The sequence below is a fragment of the Python bivittatus genome, unplaced genomic scaffold (assembly GCF_059951505.1).
Source record: "Python bivittatus isolate LINGU-HERP-01145 unplaced genomic scaffold, Pbiv_v1 ctg000330_np1212, whole genome shotgun sequence".
Classification (NCBI taxonomy): domain Eukaryota; kingdom Metazoa; phylum Chordata; class Lepidosauria; order Squamata; family Pythonidae; genus Python; species Python bivittatus.
This window is the reverse complement of record NW_028277058.1, coordinates 20921109-20944287: the sequence shown is the minus strand read 5'-3', so window position 1 is coordinate 20944287 and position 23179 is coordinate 20921109. Positions and strand designations below refer to the sequence as shown.

The 23179-nt window shown below is 36.7% G+C and overlaps 1 protein-coding gene across 5 annotated transcripts in view; it reads right to left on the bottom strand.

Annotated features, from left to right (window-relative positions):
• Positions 1-21701, bottom strand: part of CNOT2 (CCR4-NOT transcription complex subunit 2) — a 66564-nt gene extending 44863 nt beyond the window's left edge. Inside the window, exon 1 of one of the 5 annotated variants that reach the window (XM_007438695.4) lies at positions 21591-21701. The gene's annotated coding sequence lies outside the window, so the exon portion shown is untranslated. Of the gene's footprint in view, positions 1-822; positions 891-21016; positions 21523-21590 lie in introns of those variants that run through there. The other 4 variants (XM_007438693.4, XM_025173503.2, XM_007438694.4 and 1 more) reach the window with 4 other exon arrangements.
• Between the last annotated feature and the right edge of the window lie 1478 nt (positions 21702-23179).

The following is a 23179-nucleotide window of genomic DNA, read 5'->3' as shown; positions in this document are numbered from 1 at the left end:
TATGTTAAAGATTGTAACACGCTCCTTATGTGTCTTAAAAAGCACACTGTAAAGCAAAATGCAACTTCCTTTCACTTGTGAGAGCTCTCTACGATTACTTCTATTACTACAGGACTGGATCTTTTTTTAGGATAAGCAAGTGAACCAAATTCGCTTGTTTTAATCTTTTTAACAGCATACACAGGGAATGCAAGCCAGACTGCAGCCCAGATATAAGTAATACTGCACAGAAAGAACCCATAAATTCATATACAGTTAAGGATTATTAACACCTAGAGGAAATTACATCCCAATTATACTGATATAAAAATTAAAATCTTCTTCAGGTACAGCTCAATTCCTGATAACTTCACAGATATGTCCATAAACTTCTACTGGCGCCAATATAGAACTAGTCTGCTGATGCCTCACTTATGACTGTAGTATGAGAGCCCTTGTGGGTTTGATGACAGAAGATTTGACCTATTCTTCTATAGTGTAAGAGTTACATAACTTTTTCTATTCCTGAATACCTTTGTTTATGGCTTAAAAATAGACATACATGCACGTACACCATAAATAACTTTTGGGGCAAAGTTATATTACCTTTTTCAAACATCTTCCTAGCTTGATAGTTAATTTCTAAACTTAATTCATCACTTCATGAAACAGAGTACTACAAGTTATACAAGTGAGGTCCTATCATTGCTTTTATTTTCTAATTCTGGATTTTTTTCTCCAATGAAAATAAGACATTGTGAATATTATTCGTTATGGCATCAGTATCATATTGCTGCAACAAACAAGCATGGCTAACTCTCTGACAATTTCCAAGACACTTACATAACACAGAGAAGTTTCATTTCTTGTTTCTTATCATTTTCTTCTAATGAGGAATCGTAATTCATGAATTTATTCCATTCACAAACACCCAGTACCATTCAGACAGCAGAAATAAAGTACATGAAAAAAACTGAAAGGACATTTTAAAGCAGGATAAAAAATTGAAACAGATTCCCCCCCCCCCATTTTTGTAGAGTTGGGTTCCCTCTCAATTAAGTCTTAGAACATGTTGCTGAGGCAGCTTGGTTCAAGAGAGCTAAACCACAGGGAAGGCTTAAATAATAATGCAAATTTGAGAATTCTGAAATTACTTAAACAGATATGTGAGAGGAATAGACATAAAAATAAACCACAAACTCATACCTGAAGTAACTTATATCTGAAACAGCTATGTAACAAATATCCATACTAGAAATGCATGGCTCTCCATAATGATTCAGATTAAAGAGAAAATTAATGAGGATCCTATTTTTATCTTAGAGAAATAGGATTATAGAGTTCAGAATTACAGTGGGGCAAAAAAGTATTTAGTCAGCCACCAATTGTGCAAGTTCTCCCACTTAAAAAGATGAGAGAGGCTTGTAATTTTCATCATAGGTATACCTCAACTATGAGAGACAAAATGGGGAAAAAAATCCAGAAAATCACATTGTCTGATTTGTAAAGAATTTATTTGCAAACCATGGTGGAAAATAAGTATTTGGTCAATATCAAAAGTTCATCTCAATACTTTGTTATATATCCTTTGTTGGCAATGACAGAGGTCAAACGTTTTCTGTAAGTCTTCACAAGGTTTTCACACACGGTTGCTGGTATTTTGGCCCATTCCTCCATGCAGATCTCCTCTAGAGCAGTGATGTTTTGGGGCTGTCGCTGGGCAACACGGACTTTCAACTCCCTCCAAAGGTTTTCCATGGGGTTGAGATCTGGAGACTGGCTAGGCCACTCCAGGACCTTGAAATGCTTCTTACGAAGCCACTCCTTCGTTGCCCGGGCGGTGTGTTTGGGATCATTGTCATGCTGAAAGACCCAGCCACCTTTCATCTTCAATGCCCTTGCTGATGGAAGGAGGTGTTCACTCAAAATTTCACAATACATGGCCCCATTCATTCTTTCCTTTACACGGATCAGTCGTCCTGGTCCCTTTGCAGAAAAACAGCCCCAAAGCATGATGTTTCCACCCGCATGCTTCACAGTAGGTATGGTGTTCTTTGGATGCAACTCAGCATTCTCTCTCCTCCAAACACAACAAGTTGAGTTTAGACCAAAACGTTCTACTTTGGTTTCATCTGACCATATGACATTCTCCCAATCCTCTTCTGGATCATCCAAATGCTCTCTAGCAAACTTCAGACAGGCCCAGACATGTACTGGCTTAAGCAGGGGTACACGTCTGGCACTGCAGGATTTGAGTCCTTGGCGGCATAGTGTGTAACTGATGGTAGCCTTTGTTACTTTGGTCCCAGCTCTCTGCAGGTCATTCACTAGGTCCCCCCATGTGGTTCTGGGATTTTTGCTCACCATTCTTGTGATCATTTTGACCCCACAGGGTGAGATCTTGCATGGAGCCCCAGATCAAGGGAGATTATCAGTGGTCTTGTATGTCTTCCATTTTCTAATTATTGCTCCCACAGTTGATTTCTTCACACCAAGCTGCTTGCCTATTGCAGATTCAGTCTTCCCAGCCTGGTGCAGGTCTACTACAATTTTGTTTCTGGTGTCCTTCAACAGCTCTTTGGTCTTGGCCATAGTGGAGTTTGGAGTGTGACTGTTTGAGGTTGTGGACAGGTGTCTTTTATACTGATAACAAGGTCAAACAGGTGCCATTACTACAGGTAACGAGTGGAGGACAGAGGAGCCTCTTAAAGAAGTAGTTATAGATCTGTGAGAGCCAGACATCTTGCTTGTTTGTAGGTGACCAAATACTTATTTTCCACCATGATTTGCACATAAATTCTTTAAAAATCAGACAATGTGATTTTCTGGATTTTTTTTTCTCATTTTGTCTCTCATAGTTGAGGTATACCTATGATGAAAATTACACGCCTCTCTCATCTTTTTAAGTGGGAGAACTTGCACAATTGGTGGCTGACTAAATACTTTTTTGCCCCAATGTATGTTGATGTCATTTTCTGGCCAAAAGCCTTGACAACTGCCAAAGGCTGGACTAAGGGTCAGGAATAGAAAACTAAGAAAAACTAGCTATGAACCAAGCAACTATAAGAATAATAGACAACTTTATATTACAGACTGCCAAACAAAATGGGGGTGGGGAGAAGTCAAGTCTTTAATGTATTTAAAAATGAAAATAAAATTCACAAACTATACTTACATTTTCCCTTTGATACTATACAAACTATAGTAACAAAGGGAAACAAGTAAAAATTCAGGAATCAGAATTCACTCTCCCTCAAGCAGACCAATTCTGAATGTTTAATATACATACATCAAATCTAATCTACATACCAAGTAAATTAAATCAAGTAGCAATGCAGAGAGCCAGTTTAGTGTAGTGGTTACAGTGCTGGCCTAGAAACCATGACACTGTGAGACTTCTAGACCTTCCCCTTAGGCAGTGTTGTCTAAACTTGGCCACTTTAAGATGAGTGGACTTCAACTCCCAGAATTCCCCAGCCAGCCATGCTGGCTGGGGAATTCTGGGAGTTGAAGTCCACTCATCTTAAAGTGGCCAAGTTTGGACAACACTGCCCTTAGGCATGAAATCTGGCTGGGTGACTTTGGGCCAGTCATTCTCTCTCAGCCCAACCTACCTCAGGGTTGTTGTTGTGGGGAAAATAGGAGGCAGGAGTGTTAGGTATGTTCGCTGCCTTGAGTTATATATAAAAAAGGTGGGATAAGAATATATAAGAATATATAAGAATTATGCATATTCAGTCATATATACCATATAATAAAATTATTATTGTAGAAGTTGTTTCATTTTCCTTACATTGTAAGATAACCTAGAATGAACTAGCTTTTTCCAATGCAATTAATAAGTCACATACAATAATTGATTCTTGAGGAAGAATTTTAATGTGGATCTCTAATCAGTCTTTGGAATGATTAAACTAATTTTAAGAACTGACTATGAAGCTGAGGTCAGCAAGCAAGCTTAAAATGGAGCATTTTATAGATCGTTTTCATCTCTGTTGTCATCTTAGCACTAAAGAAAATCATATTGCTGTAAGTATTGTGGCATAAGGAATAATACTGCATAATACAGTTACAATATAATAAGAGAATATTATGATTTCAAAACATGTTGGAATTCTATTTAAGACAATGTAATAAGAGGTATTTGAGGAAAAAAAGTGTTCTGAGTTATCTCTAGTTGCTATATGATCTGAATAAGGTCATGTGGCCAAACTAAAGAAAGCATGTAATTTTAAAAGATTTTAGAATTGACATTTAATTGATATTGCTGACAGGTTATAAAATTTCTATGTTCCTCTGAAATAACATTATAATTCCTCTATTTTATACTGATTTCCTCCATAAATTAACAAATACAAAAAATAAAGTTTAGTATAAACCAATATGTAAGACTTGTAATATTAGGAAGAAAATTCCATGATTAGGATCATTAGGAACATTACTGAAAATGAAAATGCCAATTTTATAATGCTTTTTCACAAATAATGGCTTGTGCTATGTTAAATTCTGGTCACATTTGGAAAAAGATATAACAGAACTAGAAAAAGAGGGGAAGTGCCAACCAAGGGGCTCAAACACTTCTTTCTGAAAAAAAAAAAATTAGGATGCTTGAGACTCTAGCTTGGAAAAAATCAACTAAATAGAGACATGATTGAGAAATATAAAATTATGTATGGGATACAGGGAGTAGAAAGAGAAGAGTTTTTCTATCTTCAGAAGACTAGGAACAGGACTACCCAACAAAGCTGATTGCGAGGAGATTTAGAAAAGAAAAAGAAAGCACCTATTCACACAGAATATAACCAATCTGTTGCAAACATTACCACAAAGTGTACCAAAGGCCACTAGTTTAGTTTTAAAAGAGAACTGGTAAAACCATGAAGGTTTGATAGAATTCAGCCTCAATCTTATCTTACACTTCTAAGTATCAATTGCAATGGGACAATACTGGGAAGGACTATGTCTCTATCACCTCCTTTTGAGCATGCCAGAGGCACAGGACTGGTCACAGTGAAACAAAGTGCTGGACTTAAAATAGGTCTTGGCTGAATCTAATGGGGCTGTTCTTCATCCATGACACAGTCAAAAACACAAATAAATAAAAACTCAGGCGCTGAAAAATTATCCTATGAGAAAACATTATGAAAATGTTATGTTTTTGTAACATTTCCCTTCTGTTAATCCTTATGTTTTAGAATTTAAGCTACGTTTCTAAAATCTGCTTATTCCTTATTTTTAAAAAATGCTAAATAAAATACTGGTTATTGCAGAACCATACAAAAATAGGAGCATCACTGAAAAAAATTATTTGGAGAAATCTCATCACTTGTTTTGCAAAATTAGGGAGACTAGCAAGACTCAAATCTTGTGGGGGGAAAAAACTCAGGGTGCTTCTGAAGTACAAGGTTGACTGTGATTGTCAGATTTGTTATATCTGAATATAACAAAAATAACTGAAGAAAAAAGAACAAAAATGAAGAACTATATATGATGATCCACAGAGAACAGATGCTATGTGTATCTGTGTTACAAAAACCCAAATCTTTTCCTCATCCTTCAACATTTTTTTTTTTTTAATCTGCGCTCAGTCATTACCGACTCTGCAGTGACTGCTTGGATGAGTCCTTGTAGTTTTCAAGGCAATTGTTTCAGAAGTGGTTTGCCAGAGCCTCCTTCCTAGGGCAGAGCCCAGCTGGCGAGCGCAGGAGGTGGGGTTTCCGTTGCTTCGCACCCTTTTTGGGCGCGCGCGGTTTTTCGCGCTTACCGGCAACTGCTCCCGACTCCTTTTTGCAAGGTGCCGCCAGCACTTTTCCTCCCACCGGAGTGAGAGTCCCCATTTATCTACTCACGTGAGTTTTCGAACTGTTGGGTTTACAGGAACTGGGGAGGAAACAGGAGCTCACCCTGCTAACCCGAAGGCTGGACTCGAACCGCTGAAGCGTCGACCATTTCTGGCCGGCAACTTTCAGTGTCATTAAGCCGCTGCGCCACCGCGTCCCCTCAACATTTGTGCTTTGTGCTAATTCATATAATGAAAATCGTAGCAATTTATCATGACTTCAAACTAACAAAATTTTCTAAAACAGATTCCTTCATTGTTCAATATACTACTACCTACAACTATCTCTAAAAGATGCTGTGATGACAAAGCTACAACACTTGTTATATATAAATAAAAATATATCGCTGGCCTTGAAAACTTTTTGCAGCAGAAACAAATAAACTTGTGTTCTTTAAATAGTTTGGATTTCCATTTCTTCAGTTCCAGGTAGCACAACCAATGGCAACTGACTGTAAAAATTAGCCAGAATTTATCTGGAGGGTACCAAGTTGGCAGCCCCTGCTCAAAAGATTTTTTTTAAACAATTTTGTATCAAGTAGTCACTATAAACAGAATCCAAAAACTTTATATTCTACCACCTTTATACAGGTAGTCCTCACTTAATGGCCGTTCATTTAACAATGGTTCAAAGTTACAGTGGCCTTGGAAAAAGTGCTTTATGACGTGTACTCACACTTATGACCATTGCAAACCATCCCCTGCGGTCATGTGATCATGATTTGCAACTTTTGTGACGATCGTTAAGTGAATCACCACGGCTGTTAAGTGAATCACATGGTCATTAAGCGAATTGCATGGTCGTTAAGTGAATTCTGGCAAAAAAAAAAAAGACCACTGGGGAAGTTGGATTAGCTTAACGAACCCACAATTTGCTTAATGACCATTGTGATTCGCTTTACGACCATCATAAAAATGGTTGTAAAATCAGGTCTGATCACTTGGTGACTCACTTAACGACTGCCCCACTTAATGACCAATTTTCCAGTCCCTATTGTGGCCGTTAAGTGAGGACTACCTATATCCTGTTCACAGTCATAAGAATACCGACAGAAACAGCAAAGTATCTGAACTGAGACCCCCCCAGAATAAAAGGTAAACTGAGAACATTTGCTCCAGAAGCTCACCATTCATAATTATCTCCTAAATTCTGTTGATATGCAAAGGAAAGGAAGATTTCCACAGCAAATAGAAAGGCTTCAGTTCCATACATCCTCAACAATAGTATTCTTCTGGACTAGCTGTGAGGGTTGGAAGGGGGGCACTATCTTAGAGTGGTATTCTTCCTACCTGAGGGTCCATTTTCAACTGGGGAAACAGATGCTGAGTCCACTAGAGTGTCAATATCGGATGCTACAAGGATTGGTACTTTTCTTGCTGTATAAGGATTGGTACTTTTCTTCATAGTTATATGAAGCTGCTGGGAGAGGTCCACCAGCATGGGGTGCAGTATCATCAGTATGCAGATGATACTCAATTATACATCCCCACCTTGAGCCAAACAGTGATGCAACAGAAGGCCTGACCTGTTGTTTGGAGGCTATGAAGACCTAGGTGTCAGAAAACAGGTTCAGGCTAAATCCTAGCAAAATGGACTGAGACTAGAAATACTCCCAATCTAGATGGAGTCACAGTCTCCAACCTGGGGATTCTTTTGAACTCACAGCTGCTGTTGGAATAGCTTGTGGAAATTGTAGCCAGAAGAGCCTTTGCACAATTATATTTTAAGTGCCAAGCCTGGCATGGTCACTCATGCCCTTGTCAACTCAGAGCTGGACTACTGTAATTTGCTCCATATGGGGCTGCGTTTGAAGATCATTTTATTGGGTGACTTCAATCTGCCAACCTCTGGGACTTGCTTCGGTAAGGAGTTCATGTCCTCCATGGCAACCATGGGCTTGTCTTAGGTTATCTCAGCTCCAAGACACACGGGCAGTCATATTTTGCACCTTGCTTTTGAGCAATTGTTGCTTGGTGAAAGGTGGGTTCAAAAAGTCTGAGTGAGAAAAAAGGCAGGATGGAAACTGTGTGATGTGAAGGAGGAGAGGAAGAAAAGAATTTGAATTGCTAAGGAATTTGCTTTATTTCCTCCTATTTACGTTCCTCTTGCCATCTTTTACTTCTCCCTTCTTTTTCCCCTGCTTTTGCCTTCTATTTAAAAAAAAGATGAAAATTGAAAATACTTCTGTGCTGGCCATGGTTCTGAACATTTTGTAGCTTTCCTTTTCAAATAGTGGAAATCATGGGTGGTCTTGTGTAATGAGCAAATAATAAATGACCCAGAGAGGAAAAACCAAACTCAGAATCAGTGAGTGTAGAGAGTAAGGAAGATGATCTTGACAGAGATATCCAAGCTCTGCTGCTAGGGCAAAGAGGGGTAAAACATATTTTAAGTCCACAACATACAAGATTATATTCAGAAGTAGGTAGATGACCTGTGCAAGCAGAAAGACAGGGAAATATGACATGACTTATTCCCTTAAAAATTCCCAATTACTTTTGATACCTTCATATTGAGTGACAGATAAGCAGGAGAATACTGCAGGATTCTATTTAGACATTTATTCTAATATCTACATTATGGTCATTCAGAGTTTTGGTGTGAGAATTTACTAAAAAACCCACAACACAGATAGTCCTTGCTTAAAGACTGCTTGTTTAGCAACTGTTCAAAGTTACGATGATGCTAAAAGTGACTTATGACCGGTGCCCAAAGTTACAACTGTCACAGCACCCCTGCAGTCATGTGATTGTGATCCAGGTGCATGGCAACCAGACTGCACTTACAACAGTTGCAGCATCTCAGGGCCACATGATCACTATCTGCAACCTTCCCAGCTGGCGTCCGGCAAGCAAAATCAATGGGGAACTGCGTGATACACTTAATGACTGCATGATTCACTTAACAATCACATGATTCACTTCACCACCACAGTGATTCAATTAATGACTGCCACAAAAAAGGTCACATGATGATTTGCTTAACAACTGCATTGCTTAGCAACCTAAATTCTAATCCAGATTGTGGTTGTTAAACGAGGACTACCTGTACTTTTCTATCTTTATTCCATTCAAATCAGGTGAAACTTCTATGGCTGAACTGGAAGTAGTAATAGCTAAAAGAGGCCAAAAACTGACCCATCCCAACAAGACAGAGGTGCTGCTAGCTAGGAGGCACAAGGTTGAACTCCCTCCCTTGAAGGTGTATATTACAGGTAAATTCAAAGGGGAAAAGGTGCTTTACAACACAGAGAGATGCTCATATAACACCTGTCATAACTTCTTAAAACAGCTGTATGTTTTCCCAAGATTATATAGCTGCCCTTGGCAGCTGTAGTGTGATCCTGAGGAAGGATGTGTTTAAGGAATTGTCAATAATTGCTACATACTCTCCCACATGCCCTGAAATTCCTTTCACCTGTTAAATCTGCACAACTCTAGTGCATATATTATCTCAAGTAGACAGTTCTCCTAAAGCTAACTTTATTCCATTCAAATCAGGTGAAACTACTAAGGCTGAACTGGAAGTAATAGTAGCTGGAGGTCCAAACTTTGAATTGTTTGTTATGAGCTAGCTTGCTAACTAGGGTCCTTTTGTAATAGGACAGCCAATCAGGAAATACCCCTTTATCAGAAGGTAAGTCAAATACTTGTTACAATGCCCAGTTTGTATTTGCCTAGCCTTTACAAATCTCATTTGTGGATCTATCAAAATAAAATGTCTAGGTGGCACTGTGAAATACTTTTTTCAGCTGTGTCATACTAGTTATGAGAGCATGTCAGGTATCGTCAGGTGATTCAGACTCAACCAAATTTTGGGTTTCATTTTATCCATGAGTTGATTAATTAAAAATTATGCTGAATATTTGTGTGATTTTATTGGTTTGTTGTCTTCTAACTTGATAACTATATCTTGAGAACTGTTTTGTTTAATTCACAGAAGAACAATCCAGAAATTAAGATTATTACTCTTTTCTAAATGAAAATAAGATGCAAAAGAGACAGAGAAAAATGAAGGTGTGCAAATCCAAATACCTTGTCCAGATTAATCCTTCTGTAGATTTAATTATGTAAACAAGTATATTATGGTATAAAGTGAAAGCCGCACAAAACTTCCATGGTGAAACTTCATGTAGTAAATTATTCTTTTAGTTTCTTTCAAAATCAAATCTGCCTAACAAGATTTAGCAGATAAAACTAGAGGTATACTTGTAACTAAGTACTTTGATAACAAAAATGCAAAGAATCTGCAAGCTCTAGTAATAAAAGTCAAGGAACACAATAAAAAAATGGGAGTAAAATTAAATTATAAAGAAGACCAAACTAATGACAATAGGTACAACCATCAGCCTTAGAATTGACAATAAAAGTATCAAGGTGGTAGAGAGATTCTGTTTTTTAGGATCAACCATCAAGAGTAAAAGAACAAGCAGTGAAAAAATATACTGCAAACTACTTGGTACAGTAGCCATGAAGGCCTTGGAAAAGATATTCAGATGCTGTGATGTGTCTATATCTACAAACATCAGAATTGTGCTCAGTACTGGTATTCCCTGTGATACCCTATGGAAGTGAAAGTTGGACTTTGAAGAAGCAGGATATTGACGTGTTTGAACTTTGGCATTGGAGAAGACCTTGGAGAATACCACGGACAGCCAAGAAAATAAAGAAATGGATCATCAAACAAATTAACACAGGATTCTTAGTCAAGGCAAAAACAACTAGAATCAAATCATCCTACTTCAGACAGATTATTCAAATACCTAGCTCTCTGGAGAAGGCTCTAATGCTGGAAGAGGTGGAAGGAAAGAGAAGAGGACAACCAGAAGCAAGGTGGATAGACTCCGTTGCAGCAGTGCAACAGGTGTACCATTGGAAGACCCAAAGGACCAAGTTAGGGACAGATTGTCATGGAAAAAAATCTATCTATGTGGTTGTTAAGAGTCAACACCAACTTGATGGCACATAATCAATTTTGATAACTACAAATGCTAAGAACTGGGTTGAAATTTTTAATTCTGTATATTTACACATTACATTATTTATCATATTAAACAACTCTTTTGGTGATGTTACAACAATAAGCATCAAGTAAGCAGTTAACAATTTGTTGCTCCAAATACAGGCCCTAATGAAAGGATCACTTTTTTAAAATTAAAGATGCTCTGAATACAGGAAAATATACTGCAAATTTCACTGGACACAAAATGAAGCCAGTCTGCTGTAGCAGTTAAGGACTAGAAGCAGGGAGCCCCAGATTCCTGTAGCCAGGGAAGTTCATTGTGTGACTCTGGGCCAATCACTACCTCACAGAGTTGCTCTTGTGGGGACAAATAGGAGGAGGGAGCACTGTCTTGAGCTCCTGTACAAAAGGTGGGATATAAATCTAATTAAAAAAATATTGCTATAACAGAATCATCATAATTAACACTCATTCTCATTTTTTTCTGAAGGCTTTAAATATTTAAATTCAGTCTTCACTTCTTTGCCATTATCTAGTCCTTCACTACATAAAAACATTGGCTTGGGACTTCCGTGGCCTCAGCAATTCAAACATAAATGAGAAACAATAGCTGATGTATTGGTGTACTGATTATGTTTTAAATCTATTAACAACTGACTTTAAAGCAAATACCTTGCCCACATCCTTAGACCACAACAGATGAAACTTGAATACCTTGGACAAGCCTGTCCAAATCTGTATAAAGTTTGGCATCCAGGTCAGCAAAGTGATAAACTGTTTTACTGTCAAACTATTAGACAAACATATTCTTATTATAGCAGATCTTCTCCTGCACCTCATGGCCCCTATAATGGACCATTTATATGTGAGCTGGGATCTAGGTTTTCAAATCAACACCCACAATGATAAAGGTTCTTTGCTTTGAAATAATCCAACTTTTCTCCATTCTGTTATGTTTTCTTTAAGAATCTAAAAACCATAAAGAACATGTATATTTTTATATAAAAAAGAGGAAAGGCTGAGCTTTAAAAAACAGGAGAAAAAACAGACAGTGTTAAACCAGCACACCTAAATAGTTATATTTTGACTAATCAAAATAAAGCAATGGCAGAAATACAGACCTCACAATCTTCACTGCACACTACAGTGATGTAATTTAAACTTCCTTTATGCAAGACATTCAGGTTTAATATAATTTCATTACTTAGCTTATTTGAAATAGAAGATGAAATAAACTCTTCAGTTATTACTCGAAACTTTAACACAGCAAAAATCTGTTCTTAACCACCCTGTCAAAAAGCAGTTTTGAAGAATATTTTGAAAAATAAATTTTATATTAGACAATTATTAGCAATTACATTAAAAGACCCCCTAAAATACTAATAAAGTCTACTTTTTACATTAAAAAATCACATTAGCATTACTTCAGAAAGTAAAAGAAGATTCTCTTGTGTCTGAAAAACAATACAGTATCTTTTTCCTTCCCTCTAGATAAATGGGAATGAAACTCTATAAAGCAGTTTATAGTGCTGTTTTCTACAAAACTATTTATGTGATTCCACTTATTTCAACTGGGATCCTGGAACCAGAAGTATTGACCAATACTTATGACTAGAATCTTAACGTTTACCTGAAAAGATGGCTCATTGAATTTGGAGGAAGAGGAGACAAGTTTAAAAAATACCATTAAACTAAGGTGTCCAAAATACTGAAAACAGAAGAAAATATTTGATGAATCAGGTATCTCTTTGTATTGTCTGCTGTATTGTTTTGACTAGGTCTTCAAAACAATAAAAACAGAAGACAATATAAAGAGATCTTTATATTGTTAAAATTAACAGTGCAGTACTATGGATGTCTGCTCAGAGTATCAGAAAGAAACCAGAGCCCTCTTTCTATGGAAATCTATAACCACTGTGATTTCAATTGTTGCTTGAAATCTTTTAAATATTTGGGAATAAAGATTTCACAGAAACTGTAGATGTAAATGTATCTTATCTCAGATCAAAAAATATATAAATTGGTTGTTTAAAATCCTACTCAGCTGGGGAGGGGAATACATTTGTTAAAATGAATGGAATGTCACTAATGTATTTATTTAGAATATTCCTATGCTAATTATTTTAAGCGAAATTTAGGTTTTTAGAACAAATTAGGTGTATAAGATCTAGGACAAACTTCCAAGTTTTTAAAATCTAAATTATGGCTATTATATGACTATGATGTTTTTAACTTTTCTGACTTTCAACTTTATAATATACTGGATTTTGCCCTCAATTTCATTATGGAATGTAACTGATCAGGTTAAAAAACATGGGAACAATTACAAAGTTACTATGTGTCCCCTTTGACATCACAGCAGGGGCTCGGCTCTACATTTAGCCACAACTCTACTGTATTTTTACTGTACATAAAAGGCTACAAGGTGCATTTAGAAGATGTTGGGACAGAAGTGTAATTTTGACCTTTGCTCATAAGATAAACTTATACCCTGGGACAGCTCTAGCCTGAAAATAGCAATGGGGAGAAGAAAGTCCTGGACAATTAGTGGTAATAATACTGTTTATCAGCTTATTGCCAATCATGTTTGTTGGCAATTATATCATATTATTGTGACTGATATGGTTTATAGACATGAAAGTAGCTTTGAATTATATACTAAAAACTTTATTATATGAATAATTACTGCTTTATAAAGCATGGAAACAGAAAAAAATGATTACTCTTCAATGATGGAAAAACAGTTTGCAACCTCAGATTTACAAACCTGAATCTCTGGCATGTGTTCACTTTCTTTTCACAAGCTAGCTGTCTATCGACATAATACAGGACTGATCAATATTATTTTGTGTGGTCACAGTTTAATAATGTGTTAAAAAACTAGGCTGAATGATTTCTTGTATGCAACATGCTTTTGTTATTTTTTATCCTCTTTTTTCCCTTCTTTTTGTACATTAAGACAACAAAAAAGCAAAATTAGAAGACTCTTAATAATTGTTTGTGCTAAAATGCAATTTCCCTATCTATTTAAATTCCACTGAGGAAGAATAGAAGTTGTCAAATAGAACCAAATGAAGAAATCTGCCCAGGAACAGAATGGATAGATGCAGGGGTTCTGTCACATGTGAAAATGAGAAAGACAGGGAAATTAAATCTGATGTTATTGGGGAACATAAAGAAAAATGTTATTAGAGGCAGTCAAAAGCAAAAGGAGGAAATTCAGATATTCACTTACAATTTATAATAGCATTAAATGGATTATCATTCAATCAGCAACTGCCTTAGTAATTATATATAATTAGCTGCCTTTATTAATATCCCACTTCACTCCAGCAAACAATATTTACTTATTAAAAAACACAAATGTATTTCTAATCTTTTTTTTTTAACCTAGTGTATTTTATATAAATGAGTCCCATATTTCATTATACTAGTCCATACAAAGTCTATGTCTATAGGCAAACCGTTCATAAGTGACAAGTGCAATCAGGTCTTCAAACCACTGAGTGAATGGGGCCATACATTTATCTTTCCAATACTGCAATATCAGTCTTTTGGCTATAGTAAGGGCATGGAGAATTCATTTACACTGTCCAGATGTCAAATTCCATGTACTAGGTATATAGTTCAAAGGAATATTATCTTCTGAAAATTTTAACTTTTGTTGCACAATCATATTTATATAGTCCACTACTTTCTCCCAAAACTTAGTTAAGTATAAGATGTAAAAACATATGCTTTAAAGAGGCATTATGCTTATTACATCTCCAACAAAATGCAGTTTTTGAAAATGATAGTCACATAAATGTATTGGAAATATATATGCAGCTGAATAATATTTGCATTAGATAAATATATATAGATTTGTAACTATTTACTGTTATAATGCTAAGTTCTTTTTCTTTTGTTACTTTTTCATAATAGCATTTTTTTCTTCTTGATAGTGTATTATTTGTGTTTTGTTTTTTTGTTATTAATTAAAAAGCAATAAAATTTATAAAAATATAATCTAGTCAGGATTAATAAGTACAACTTTCGATTCTGAACTTCTGTTATAAGTATCACCTTCAGGAAATGGAAGGTTTAAACAAACTGCAAAGCTTCCTGGATATTATTTTTTTGGTCTTTTGATCATATAAATTTTATCTTGAATTTCTTCATTAGATGGAAAAGATAGAAGTACCTAAAAAATGAAAAGCAAAAAGAGATTATGCTGCACACATGCTTTACCATCATATTGCAGGAACATCTGGCAGATTTCCAGACTGCACTACTAGAATCTAAAGATGTTTGTATTTGGCAATTTTAGAAATTACTTTTTCCAACAACAAATTTTACAAATGTTGTTTATTTAACAGATCAAATGATGGAATTAATACATCATTTGGGACCCATTTCTGCTTTGATCTAAATCTTCTAAGACATTTGCAGCAATATAAAATGGTTATGAAATTTTAAAAGCACCACTTTAGGTATTTTATTCTTCACAAGTATTTTTTTTTCCTTTTATTTTTGCATTTTGGGCCTTAGATAAAAATTAGAAGAATACACTTCCCTCCTCATTCTCATATTTCAAGTATTCACTCAGAAATCCCTGAAAGAGACAGTACTTACTTTCTAGGTAAATGTACTTCGTTAAAGCATTACATTTTCAAACATAGTTTTAAGACTCCTGTTTATAATACTTGTATTTACATCACTTTTAGCCCAGAGCCTCTCATAAATTCTGAAGTTTAACCAATACTTCTTTAGAAACAGTAGGTCACAGGATTCCAAACATAAACACACTTAAGTACAAACAATTTTAATGTAAAAGCTAAGAATATTCTTACATCTTGCTATCTGAGCTCAGAAAGATGTGTATAGATTTGGCTCAAACATGTTAACAAGTCAAATATTAGACTGCAGATGTGTATAGAAATGCACAGAAGTATAGAAAAATGAAGATATTTGGGGCTGCAATATAATTTATACATACTAATATAAGGATTTTCTATCATTCTGTTAGGGCTGCAAAGTGCTTCAAATGAAATACTATGAGCTAATTTGTCATTAGAGACGTAAACCTTTTTAGTTTAACCCATTTCAAGTGCAATATGAAGCATTTTGGTTATTTAGGGAGGATTTAGAGCTCAAAACAGAGCAGTTGAAATTGAAAAATCTTCCAAAATTATCAAAATGGCCCATTTTACACTCAAAATGATCATTTCACATTGAAAATAATCTGAATTCAAAGCATACTGCATATACTTATTGGGCATGCATTCTTAGATCTCATGGATATATTCAACAGGGCTCTGCAACACATCAGTTTCAATTCCAAAAATGTGCTTCAGTGTGTGTGGGAACACAAATGTAGCACTTGTTTGCAAGTCTTTAAAGCAGCCTTTAAAAAGTTTTAAATTTTCTCAAGGTTGCACAGTAATCTGTGAAGATCAGCCACAGGATTCTAGGAAAAAATACAGCTACTTTAAAGAGTTAGCATTAGAATTAGGTTCTCTAAAACCAATCCCTACTGATAATATCAATGAAATGTAAATATAAATGAGCAATTAGTTTATTTCTATGAGAAACATCTTAACAAATCAAAAGCTTTCCTAGGTGCTGTTCAGAACAACTGCCTCTTGCTAAAATTATCAGTTTTAACTATTTTTTGTTGAATCCACTCTTTTATATATATAATTTGTTGAAAAGCATACCAAATTCAATGTCTCACGTAATTTACAAAAATTGCTATTTTAAATTTATTAACATTTTTAACAACCCAACAGCCACTCTCTGGGCGATTTACAATAAAATCTATAGCACACTTTCTTTCTGTCTTGTACTCCATATAAGCAAGATTGTCAACTATCCTACTAGCTACTTTTGTATAACTTATAATGACTTGATCAGCAAATGATATTTATCTTCATGTAAAAAGCTTCTTCCTAATTTTTCCATACCAAAGGCACTGGAAAAAGGCCAGGTAGGTGTTGTTATCCTGTGGCAACTCATCTCTCAGCCAAGACAAGGCAGCTGTTTGACCTATTAAAAAAAATTCTCATCAAACAGCATTCAGACCCTACAATTTTTTTTCTAAGTTCAGAAATAATATCCCTTCATCATAGCCACTTTACAAGCCATTCCTGTAGAAAAATATAATAAACGGTAATAAATTCATTCAATTCAAATAAAATGTCCCAGACTTATTTTAAAAAAGAGGGAATAAACTTATTTTGAAGAAATATTTTCTATTTTTAAAAAAGAAGTAGTGTTTAAATTTAGAAGGTTGGCTTTCTGAAAACACTCAAATGTTTTAGTATTGAAATATTACCAGCTAAAATACGAACATTTTAATGAGTAAAAAGGGAAGATTTGCAGTATAGCAAAAGCAATATATTCCAATACCGTAGTTACCACTGGGGTCTGCCAGAACTCTCTACACTATATTATTAATACGCAGAGAACAGTCTTCAACAGAAGTCTTTTTGGATAGGGAATCTACATACGCAACTGATCACGTGCCGAATATCACATAAAATATTTTTAAATTTTTTTCAAATACCTGCAGGTGTATAAAGAATTAGCACAGAATACCTAATCATTGCAAGATTAGTTGACAAATAACTCGGGCTGCAATCACTGAATTTCTCAAGACTACGTTTTATTTAACCACATATAGGATTATACTGTTAATTCCTTAAAACTCAGAGATACACTTGATCAACTAAGGTGCTCTGGCACATTCATGTTAACACAGAAGCAAGTCGAAACATCAGAATATACTCTAATTATATGTCAAACCTTTGAAATTTTGATATTTCCCAATTTTCCTAAATCCCAATATTCAAGTAGCTTTATCTGCTTTATACTCAAAATTATTTCTAATGCATCAAAATGTATTCTTGAACATCCTAAGCAAATCAGAAAGCATGAGAATCTAAAGAACATGTACTGTTTCCAACATATATCTACAAAAAATTGAGCCACATAGAAAATAGTACACAAACCATGTATTAGAACACTGTACAATTGCCAAATGTATATACAATACACATAATTGTGTAAATGTAAGTTTCCTAACAGAATGTATTCATCTGTGTATTCGAATCATCATAATTATTAGATGCTAAGCTGCCTTAAATACTCTTATTTTTTTTAAAAAAAACTTACAATAGCATTTAGAAAATATTGTGAAGAATTTATCAAAAAAAACCCCAACAGAATCCTAACTTAAGCTGCAGTGTGAATAAATTCATACCCGTTACTACTTATTGTGTACAAATAGAAAAATGAAACAAAAAAGAGAGCCTCATGTACAAACCAAACCAAATCATGTTGGTTTGGTTTGGATATATTTAAATATTCAGTAGCTAGATGTCAGTATAAGAGATATCTTATACTGCACACACAATCAAGAAATTCATTTATATCGTGTCTTATTAAGCTAACTTCTTACTGATTAGATTCACATACTGCAATAAGCTTTAACATGATTTTTAGATTTGACTTAGTACTGTGTGAACTTAGCTATCATAGCTGGTTCCATAAACCATGGTTAAAGCAAATCACAGATTAGTATGGTGTGTGAGCCTAGTAGATTCAAGTTCAATAAAACAATGAGAATTTAAAAATATGTATCTGAACACTTGAAATGAAGTATTTTATATTATCAGCAACTACATTTTTCATACTCTAATGCAGGAGAAGCAACTTTTTCATGCTCCAATATTACATTAATATTTGCAGGACACTGAGAGCCACATTAAAATGGGTTTGTAAACACTTTTACATGTTGGCCCCACAAATCACACTAAGTTCTGATTTCTTTAATCTTGGTTTGTCAAATTAATCACAACTGGTTAGATTCAGACAGCATACAAAGAAAAAGTATAGTTTATATATCATAACACACTAAACCAAAAACAAAACAACCTACATTATGTCTTAATATGAGCCTATATTTCTTAACAAAAAAAACTTCAACTATCTGAGTGTTCTACCACTATTAACACAAAAGTTTTATAACACTAGTCAATCTTTGTACAATACTGTTCTTCATACTTCCAACAGATTAATTTTATAAAATGCAGCACATAATAACAGACAATATATTGCATTCAGGTGTCACAATAAGCCAGAATTATATTGCATTCTGACTATGGATTCCTTAACATAAGACTCAGTGGGAAAAACAATTGTGTACAGGCACTCAATCTACAGAAAAGCCTCATATGGGAAAATCTATGTTTATGGTATAAATATACCCAATAAAAAATAAGAATGCATAAATAATACATTCAGACAATTTTAATTAAAACATTTTAAAATATAAGAACAGCCTAATCAATAACTGACAATCAGTAATAATTTTCTGCTAGGTTGATAGTTCTTCATGTTTTGTTTAAAATTAGAATGATCTCTACAAACATAATGCATTTTATAAGTAGGCAGAAAGCCATGATCTACATTTCTCTAAATTCGTATTTAAGTATATGTTCATCCACATAAACATAATTCTAACTACAGATATGAGTAATATAAAATGTTGCTGAACTTCCACTGAACCTATACAGTTCAAAAAAGTTTTATTTATTAGATTTCCATCCTACCTTTATTTTGTTCAACTCAAGGCAGAGCATACAATCCTCCTTCCTATTTTCCTCACAACAACTATGGGAGGTGAATTGGTTTGAGAGAGAGTGCTCAAAGTCACCCAGCCAGGTTCCATACCTAAGGCAGGATTGGAACTCACATTTTCTCAGTTTCTAGTCTAGTCTTAACTGCTTTTAAACTATTAGAGGTCTAAGGAAGGGTGTTTTGGTGTTTAGTTCAAGTGCTAAAAACCCTTACATCTGAAAAACAGTAACCACAGAGCCTCTGTACTTGTCTGTAAATGTTAATTTTCTCAAGGTGTATGAAAAAAGTATTTCATGCACACATTCAAGATGTTTAGGTTCAAAGATTAAAAACAAATTCCAAAATTATCAACCATCATTCCCATTTTCCACTACATAGTACCAGAAGTGTCCAAAGTTTTAAAAATCGGTGATGTGATTTTTAGTCAAAGTTTTTCTTAATTCCATTTGACATTATGGGTGGAAACCCTGCTTGTGGTTTATCTATGGGGGTAGGGGAGAGTTAGAGCAATTAGTGGAGAAGAGATGACTGATTATACATTTCTCTACAAATGCTTTGCTAAGTATTTACAAATCATAAAGCAATTCATATTTAGTATTACATCTTACATTTCCTGCAAATTAAACAGTAAAGCAAAGACAAAGATAGTACAAATTGTTGCTAAAAGATATAGCAAGCTCCTAGAGGTACTTCAGAATTCTATAGTTTACAACTGTTAAGTAAAAGAGGTACTTCTTCTGGTACAAGCTTTTGTGAGCTATAATCCACTTCTTCATTTGCAGGGGGAATCTTTCCCCCAAATGCAAGAAAACAGGCTGCACAGCACCCAAGCAACCAGTTATCTAGGATATTTTGACACTCTTGAAAACTTTCCAAGAGTTTAAGAGCCAAGAATTGGTACCAGGAACACTACATGACACAGGCTAATTGTAATTTTAAAAAGCACTATGGTATTATTTTAAAAGCAGGTGAAGAGTGGACACATATAATACACTAATACATTCTACCATGTCCCTTTAACAACTATAATGTAGAGAAAGTAAATTTCTGTTATATACAGGGTATCAACCTTTACATAGCTGCCACATAACAAAACAAACAATGTTTTAACCTGAGTGCATCCACCGAACAAACTGTCTCACCAAAACCTAACTCCTGTTCGCTAAAATGTGACAAGTCTGATCACGTCCCTACATGCAGCCACAATGCAAACAAAGGATCGCCTTGCATTTTGCAGTGAAGAAGAAAATATATTAATTTTCCCATTTAAGAGTACTCCAGTATCAGCTTATCACCGGGGAGCTGTAGTGCTCATTGCTGAACGAATGCTTTCAAACCAAAACAAGACCTTCGACAACCTCGTCCCGGAGAAAAAACCTGAAATCGATCAGTTAGAAGTTTATCCTGCAAACATCGCTGGGGCCGGAAGGAGATTCTTTACAGCTGTCTGTTCGGCGAAGTTCTTGAGGCAACAGGGTCTAAGGGCAACGCGCTACATTACGGGCCTTTTTCACCGAGGAAAGCAGGCCCCGAAAGTAATAGTCAACCTACGAACCAACCCTCTCACACACACTTATGAAGAAAGAGTGTATTCTGCACTATCTGTTCCTTACCCAGAGTTTCAGGCATCAGGGGGAACGCGATGCTCCGACGCGGACCCCGAACGCCGCTCGCACCCCGGAGGCATAAAGGGCAAATCGAGACTCAACTAGGCCGAGCGCTGCCTCCGCGAGAGATGCAGGCGAAAGGGGCTTGTGGCGGGAAACCCAGCTGGGGAACCGGAGAAGCAACTGAAGCGGGACCACGGCCCCGAAGAGCGCGGCCTCTCCTGTGCCGCCTCCCGCGGCGGGGCCTCCCCCTTGCTCCGAGCCCCGAGGAAGGAAAGGCGGGAGGACGCAAACGGGCTGGGCCTCGGGGCTCCTGTACTCCCGTATTAAGCGTCGCGCCGCCGCCGCGACGTCTTCCTCCCCCTCCTCTTTCCCTCACACATCTCCCCCCCTTCTCGCTCCCTCAGCGAGACAAAAGCAAACGGAAACCGAGTGGGATGAGGCAGGCCGCAGGCAGCCCAAACCGCACCGGACCCGGCAGAAGCCCTCCCCCAGGCGCCCGCGGAGTCCCGGGCAGATTCGTAGTTGGGCCGCAGTAGAGGAGGTGGTAGCGGGGGAAGAATAATAGGGCCGAACTCACCGCATGAATTTTCTTGTCCCGAGGATCCAAGATGGCTGAGCACCCCGCACGGAGGATGCTGGGGGAGCGACCTTTACCCTCTGACCCCACCACTGCCGTCGTGACCCCGCCGCCGCCCGGCAGCGACTACGGGACAAGCGGGAAGGCAGACGCGGTAGGTAGGCCTAGAACCGCCTTTCCGACTGAGACTCGCTCTCGCCGGCGCCTCTGAGAAAATCGAGGCCGCCTGCCTGCCTTCTTCGCGCGCGGCAGGATTCGGGCCTTGTTCTCGCCGTGTCGGAGCGGCTGGAAGCAGCAGTGGAGCCGCCGCCGCCGCCGGGATTTCGGGGCCCAACTTCCGAGACAGCGGCCTTGCAGGAATAGCGAACAGATTCTGAGACATCCGGGGAAAGGGGGAGGGGGGCTTTTTTACACGGTGGAAGGAGGAAGCTGCTCCACACACGCACACTCATTCGGGCCATTTGGAAAGCATAGAAACGGTCGCCGTAGTTTCGTACCACGTCTAGAGTTGAGCCTGGGGAGAACTGTCCTCTCGTCCCGCCCGTAATATTTTGCAGTTACTATTCCGCAATCACTTAGGGATTTTCTCCGGAGTGACATTTCCGAACATGTAAATAACCATCCTGGACTCTTTACAGGTGTATTTCAAGAGGCGAATATAGTGCTTCCCCATTTTTGTTGTGCATGCTAGGCTTTCGTGTAAGAATGTGATCACACTGTGCAATCCTCAGAATAACAACTTGTTAATCGAAGGACGTGTATTTGTATTTCTACCCAATACAGGAGGAGGGATGGGCTCAAATTCCAACTGGGACTGCAGCAAGTACAGTAATATGCTCTGAGCATTGATTAAAATAGAAGAAACCCAAGTCTAAGTCACTGTCTGGGACAAGCTCCCTGAGCCAGTCTATTTTTCATCCTCATATATTTGTTGTGAGGATAACAATGAAGGACAGGAGTACTAAGTACAACATCTTGAGTTTGGAAAGCATTCAGTAAATAAATAAAATTGTAAAATGAGGTATGGTCCCGTTAAACAGGATATCAGATGCAACACTATATACTCTAGGCATTGTGTTTAAACTAAGGTCTTAGGGCCCAGGTATGTGGTGATAACATTCTAGTGCCACACTCAGTGTGCTAATCTTAAAAGCAAGCAAGGTGATCCAATTTAATTTTTTAATTAGATCAGGTATCTCCATCAGTATAGAGATAAATTTTTGGGTTCATAAGCTGGCATGTTTAAATCTGGGTCTTTTTCCTAATGGAAATAAAAATAGTGCACAAATCTACAACTACAGTATCTCCTATAACTGAGTAGCAGAGTTTGTAGAAAAGACCCTAATAAAACAACTGCCACAAATGTAATCTTGTAATTCCTAATCTCCGCAGACCATAGTATTTTGGGTGATAAATTATTACTTCTCCCTACCTAATATTATATAAAGTAATATATCAAAATGGTACAAAGGGTTAGCATTTTTAATATATGGAACAAATGTGGGGGGGAGTGTGTGTGTGTATGGAATAAATTAAATCTTCAAATTGCAGGGCATAAGTTAAGCACTGTAGTTTGCTCTAGCACCAGA